Source organism: Phascolarctos cinereus, unplaced genomic scaffold (genome assembly GCF_003287225.1).
Source record: "Phascolarctos cinereus isolate Bilbo 61053 unplaced genomic scaffold, phaCin_HiC Scaffold_9;HRSCAF=440, whole genome shotgun sequence".
NCBI classification, from domain to species: domain Eukaryota; kingdom Metazoa; phylum Chordata; class Mammalia; order Diprotodontia; family Phascolarctidae; genus Phascolarctos; species Phascolarctos cinereus.
In genome coordinates, this window is record NW_027556402.1 from 111,992,118 (window position 1) to 111,999,107 (window position 6,990).

Below are 6,990 nucleotides of genomic sequence, written 5' to 3' on the forward strand. Positions count from 1 at the left end.
GCCATACCGTCTAACTGATGACCCATGCTACCTTTCTCCTGCTAGAGAGGTTGCTGGGATGGATTCAAGATGTCTCAAGATGGATGTGGCCGATGTGGGAGTTTGTTTTGCTTGACTATGCCTATTTATTGTAAGGGGTTTCTTTTTTTCCCCCTCCCCTAATAGGGAAGTAGAGAGAAAATAAAAGCTTATTGGTGGGGGAAAAGGTGATTTTTATAAAAATTGTTATCATCTGAGGATCATTTGAAGGAGCTGGGGTTGTTCAATCTGGAGAAGGGAAGTGGTGGAGAGATGGGAGGGAGGGCTGATAGCTGTCTCCAAGTGTTTGAGGGACTGCCACTTGGAAGTAGGATAAACTTGTCTATGTGACCCCCAGAAAAAAAATTTAGGAAAACAGGTGGAAATTGCAGAGAGAAAAATTAAGTAAGACTTGATATAAAGAAAAACTTGCCAATAATTAGAGCTATCCCAAAGTGGAATGGGGTGTCTCAGGAGCAAGTAGGCTTCCCTTTCACTGCACATCTTTAAGCAAAGATTCAATGACCATATATAAGGTTTGCTTTGGGTGGGATTCTTACTTGGGTTTAGATTAGACTAAATAGCCTCTGTGATTCCCTTCTACGCTGGGATTCTATGTGAATGCAAGAAGGAGGAAGAAAGCGGGATGAGAGTGGGAAATAGCTGTCAGTTCTCTTCAGCTGGAAGTAGTGTATGTGATGGGCAAATGGTGAAGCCAGACTGGAAACAAACTAGATTATAGAGAACCTTAGATGATGAAGAAAAGTCAACAAAGACACAGGTAAACAGTGGACACAACACAGACTTGGAGGAAGAGGCAAGTCAGAAAGAGAAAGAGGGTCCTTGAGGTGGCTGCATCCATTTGGTTCTACAGAGAATGGAGCCTTAACAGGAGGAAGACACGAGAGACAAAGAGCCTCAATAAAAGAAAGCAACAAAAGAGACAGCAATTCAACAAGGAATAATGTGACAGGGTGGAGAAAGAGAAAATGGCACTGCACAGAACCATGTGAACCAATCAACAGCTACAGCCGTGTAGATTGTATGGGTCTTGGTAGAAGAGAAGGATGGTAGATTCACTAATGTCCTTGTGTTCTTTTTCCATGGGAAAAAATATATAAATATTTTCTTGCCTGTCTGTGACCTTGGATACAAGTTTTTGTAGTGTTTCTATTGTGTAAATAAAACCTTTCTTATGTTGCTAAAAGGCAAACCTACCTAGCAGAAGCAATAAGGCATCATGAGGAAGACACTAATGACAGAATTTGATGAGAGAATCAAATCACCACCCCCCTGTCTGCCACTGCCCTAGGTGGGGATGGTCCAGAACCTTGAACCCGGGAACAGCAGTGGCCCCTAAACCACCAGGCCTCCTTTCAACCCAGCCCCTACAGTATTCATCCAAGAAATCAACCTTTGGGATGGGTTAGTAACCACTTCTGAAGGTGTTGTAGCTGCTACTTTCTCAGCAGCCACAGCTACTAAAGACTGGGAAAAGAAAGTCCTCATCACCAAAGTCTTCGGCATTGTTGAATGGTTCAGAAACTGATGTGATTTTGTCAGTGAAAACACATTAAAGAAGCTATATTATTACCATTGGCTTTTTCTTTTCACCTTAAGAACCACTGAGTTTCTCCATCTAACTTGCAGCTGAAACCTATACTTTGCTATACCCTCCTCTTAGAGCATGAGCTCCTTGGCAACAGGAATTGTCTTATTTTTCTCTCTGTATTCTCAGTGGTTTGCATTTGGTAAGTGCTTAATGCTCATTTATTCCTTTATTTTAGATGTTTTATTAGCCTGAGAGCTTGCAATGGAGTTGAGTAACCTTGTGGGAAGAGCAAAATAATCTAGATGCTTAAGTTTCCACAGTATGCTAGGGTAGGAACATGAGCCAGGAAAATTTTGAAAAAGATCCTTCAAATTGTAGCCAGCTCCATCAATCAAGGGACCAGATCCCAACTGACATAAGGTATTTTTATTTAATCTTTCAGCCAGTAGGACACCACTGAAGGTTTTTCATCCAGAGAGTAAAATTGACAAATCATCCTAACAGGAAAACTAATCTGACAGCATCATGAAAGAGGGATTGGAGTTGAAGGGAGAGACCTGAGGCACTAAAACAAGTTCAGAGGTCTTTACAATAGCCTAGGCCAAAGATAATGAATTAATTTAGGTAAGATGGCCTGAATTAGGGTCGTCTATGTGAAGAAAGAATGGTTTAGAGAAATATTGCCAAGGTAGACTTACCAGATTTGGCAACCAATTGGAAATAAATGTTAAAGGAGAATAAAGGGCAAAGATGATTTGGAACCTTTGAGCTTAGGTAACTGTTAGCTGTTCCATGGGGCATGGGTAATAAGGACACCCCAAATCCCCAGAATATAGTACAAACAAAAAAACCTGAAATGACAGCATTTCAGTTTTAAATATTTTAACTTTCTTACAACACCATGTCAAGAAGCAGTAGGCTATAGTGGATAGAGCGTTGAAGTCATGAAGACCTAGGTTTATGCTCATCAAATCATACATAGATCTAGCACTGGAAGGAACATCAGAGGCAATCTAGTTAACCCACTTAATTTATTGGTGAAGACACTGAGGTGCTTAAAGGGCACCAGGTAGGCCAGGGTTATTCAGGTAGCAAGTGGCAGAACCACAATTCAAACCAAGCTTTTCTCACTACTCCAACTTTAGCGCCTTAAGTTGAACATAACTGTATACTGCCTTCCAGTGTCTGCCTGTGATAATTAGCATCATCGTGAGTAAGTGACTTAATGCTGCCAAACCTTTCATAAATCTCTAAGACTTAGCTACTAAGTTGCAGAGAGTCCCCTGATGACAACACACATCTTCGGATACTTTAAAAATCATATGTATATTGACTCACTAGTGGGTTATGTTGGGGTGATCAGAGAGAAATGATGTATACCAGGTAAGGTCAGCACCCCTTGAAATCAAAGAGATGATCCACAGTGTTAAGAACTTCTGATGTTCAAGGAAAAATTAGAACTAAAGAATGCTCCTTGGTTTCAAGATTGGGAAGGAGGTCAGAGACAGCGCTTAGGGAAGAAACAGACAGACAGAAAGGGATCTGTTTCTCCTTGGTGACCAGCCAGAAATGACCAGTGCTTGCTTACGCTGTTTTGCTTCCTGAATTTAATCTTCTGCAATCTTATGTATGTCCACTGATCTAATAAATGCACAATCCAGTGGCCACCTACATTTTTGTGTAATTAATGCCAGTGCAGATAGAGAGTTAGGAAGAAGTTTTGACCCTATAAGAATCAGGAGACCTCATACTTCTTTCAACAAGAACTGTGAAGTGGAACAAGATGGACAGCCTACCTTCATACCTTTGCACATACCTGGAGTACACTCCCTCCTTACTCAGGTGCCACCTCCCGCTAAGTAAATCACCTTTTGATAGCTGTTAGATGGACTACGAGTGTCTCATCTCACTTCGATCTTGTATCTCAGCTCCAGTCCAGCCTAAGATGGATCTGGCCTACTATGAAAGGTGATCTAAAAATAAAAGTTATCAATACAAAGTTTTCTGAAAAAAAATACATTACAATGAAAAACCAGAGCAACTGTAGTAGAAGCAAAGGTTTCCCCTTGAAGGCTTTCTTGGTCCTTTCAATTGCTAATGTCTTCCCTAGTCCAAAAATGCCTTTATAATGATTTTGTATATCTTTTGTATTTATCTCTCTGTGGACATGCTGCTCATTCCAGTAGCATCAAGTTTCTTATTAACAAGGATTATTTTGGTTTTGTCTTTGTACCTAACATATATAATGTTATTATTATGTATGCTAATATATGTTATATTATTATGTGTACTATTATATATTATCTATAACAACATATTATATGCATGGCATATAAGCACTTAATAAATGCTTGTTGAATAAATATTGACTATTGGAAAGGATTCTAACTGAATGCATGATATAGTGGAAAGAACACTGGACTTAGAGTCAGAAGTGCTGGGTTAAAATCCTGACCATTATTACCTCTGTTATCTTAGGGAAATCACTCAACCTCTCTGGGCCTGTTTCCTACTCGATAAACTGACTAGTTGACTCCTCAGCTCTTTCCAGTTCTAAATCTATGTCTCATCACATGATCCTAAGCATGAAGGTGTTGAAATGCAGACTAAACTGTTCTCTGTGGGAACAGATTTTGTAAATTTTCCTTGCACGGATGTATTGGTGGAAGGTCATGGCTTCCATTAAAGAGTATCATTTGAATGTCTACTGTGTGCCTAGGTTGGTGCTAGATGCCATCAGGAATAAATACAAAGGTATTTTTTTCGTCTAAAATCTGGCTCCTGATCTTGGGTTCCTCTGAAATGACTTTCAAGTTCTGAACAACCAATGAGAAGTAACACTATTACTCAATGAGATGGAAGATTTCAGGAGCTTCTTGGATCAGTTTTTGGCTGGGATCCCACCGTGGGGAAGACACAGAGTCTGCTTTCTAAGGCTTTTGGAAAGTGCCTTCAAAAATTCCAACATCTGAATCACTTAGGCTGGTCTGAGAGATTTGGCAAATCTTGAAAGGATGAAGTTCTGTGGAATCCACAAATAGTTTCTAGAGATAGCTTTATGTTTCTTGAAGTCTGGGCTTTCATTCCTTTTTGTTTATTCAGTTGAGCTGATTTCTCTTGTTCTTAATTGGTACTTTAAAAAATAGCTTTGGATTTTGTTATCCTATTGCTAAATGATGTAGACATAAATTCTACTCTGTGGTGATTACAATGAAATGTAGAGGCTGCCATATTTCTTTGGATGTGTCTCCAAAATTAATTTGGCTTCTCATGTCAAGTCTCTTATTTTCTCATCTGGGAATTCTCTATATCAAGGAAATCATAGATCTAGTCCTTATCCTTCCTAACATGCCATTTCAATAAATGCCTTTACTGCAAACAAATTGCATCCTCTGGCTTACTATCAAAAAGTAAACATGTCAGTGGGGACTCATGAGCTATAGTTTTAGGAGCATGGACCCACAGAACATGGGGTAACAGTCTCTTTGGAGGCATAGTAAGTTTGAGTAGAAGGTGGAAGATCCACTTACTGTGCCTCCAAGGAGACAATTACCCACACATTAAGGATACTCTGTGGGTACCCATAGATCATAGATTTAGAAATGGAGTGGATCTTACAGGTCATCTAGTTCAACACCTCCATTTTACAGTTGAGGGAACTGAGGTCCCATAAGGGTTAAGTGACTAGCCCAAGGCTATTCAGTAAGAGCCAGGTTTTGAACCCAAGTTTTCTGACTCCTCTTTTCACTGCATCACGTTGCTTGTCAAAAGTGAAACAGAAAACACGAAGGAGATGGTTGGTCCCTCAAATCTTTAAACCTCCATGCCAGGGTATGCTAACTACTTAAGACCAAGAACCCCAACAGTTGGGGTTCTCACCTTATCCCTGAGCAATGGACTCTACTGGGGACTCAGTACCCCTGCCCAATCTGGGTAGATGGGAAGTCTGGGACTGGGGCACAGTGGCCTTGAACTGGAGGGGCCCTCAGCATAGTAGTGCTCTGGAGGCTGACCACTAGTGAGCCTCTGATGTCCTTTTCCCTAGGGGCAGTGTAGATTCTCGCCCTGCTCACATCAAGGCGGGGAACAGGGCTTGAGATCAACAGTGGGGTAGTATTTATGGTCTACCATAAATACTCATCCTCTCTCTTCTGGCACAAGATTTTCCCAGCAACTGGAGAAGTCAAAGTAAGGTTGGGGGCCCGTGATCAGTCCCCTGTTGCCCAGTCATGGCAGACTCTTCTGCCACCCTGACCAGTTGGAGTGAATCCATTGTGTTGGTCTTGCCTTTTGTTGCCTTTGAGTTGAACTTTGCTTTCTTATGAATAAAGGATGTATTTTGTGGCAGTTGTAACCCCCAAATACACAGTAATTTTGGCCATTGCTTCATGCCCCTCATGGAGAACTTTGAGTCCCAACCTGTCCCTCACAATCCCCGCCCAGGTGTGGGCCACAGTTCTGAAAACTAGGCTAACCTCTTCAGTTTTACTGATGAAGAGCCCATATTGCAATATATCCAGATGATGAGATTATGTATATAAAGCACTTGGAAAACCTAGTGACTCTAAGTATAAAAAACTATTGTTAGTTCTTTGGGATTCGGAATATTACTACCAAAAAAAAAATCACTAAATTTGGATTGACCTGAACGTGGCAAAAACAACTCTCCTGCTTTTCTCATAGAACCTAGTACTGGCCACACTAAAAGCTTATGGAAATTGAATTCCACTGGCTGAGTTTCATCTCTGCTACACTCACCTCTTGGGTTTTTCCTGGAAGACAGGACAGTGAGTCAGGCCAATCCCCACTCCACCATCCCCACCCCCATTAAAAAAAAAAGCAAAGGAGAAAACTCAGGCCAAACACATAGGCCCCAAGGTGAGCCTTTCCTGTAGCAGAAGTGAATCATGTTTAAAATCAAAAGATTAATACCAGATTTAAAAAAAAGAGAGAGAAGTTTCTGAAGCATAATTAATCAATGCAATCAGTTTTTAAACCACATATAAATAGCTCTTGCAATATTTTATGTGACAATTATTTTTCTAGATGTTCACTACTAAAAATAACCATAAAGTATGATTTTTTTTGAGGTTGGGGGAGACTTGGTGTTTGGGAGGAAAATTTTATTATTTAACTTTTTAAAAGTCTGAATATTTTCCAAAAATAGAAAATACAAAAAGATGATTTTAGATGAAACTCTGAATTTCCATTTCATGATGCTTGCTTTAAAGTAAATTATACGTTACTTTCAAAACTGTCCTACTTGGTTTAATACTCTATAAGGATCCCAGAAGAGCCACACAGGCATCCCCACTATGCCTCAGGAGAATTTTGTGAGTACTCCACAAAGGGGAGAAAAAGATTCTAGTAACCAGGAACTGTGAATTATCTCCCTTGCTATATATGATTTGAATTTGAAC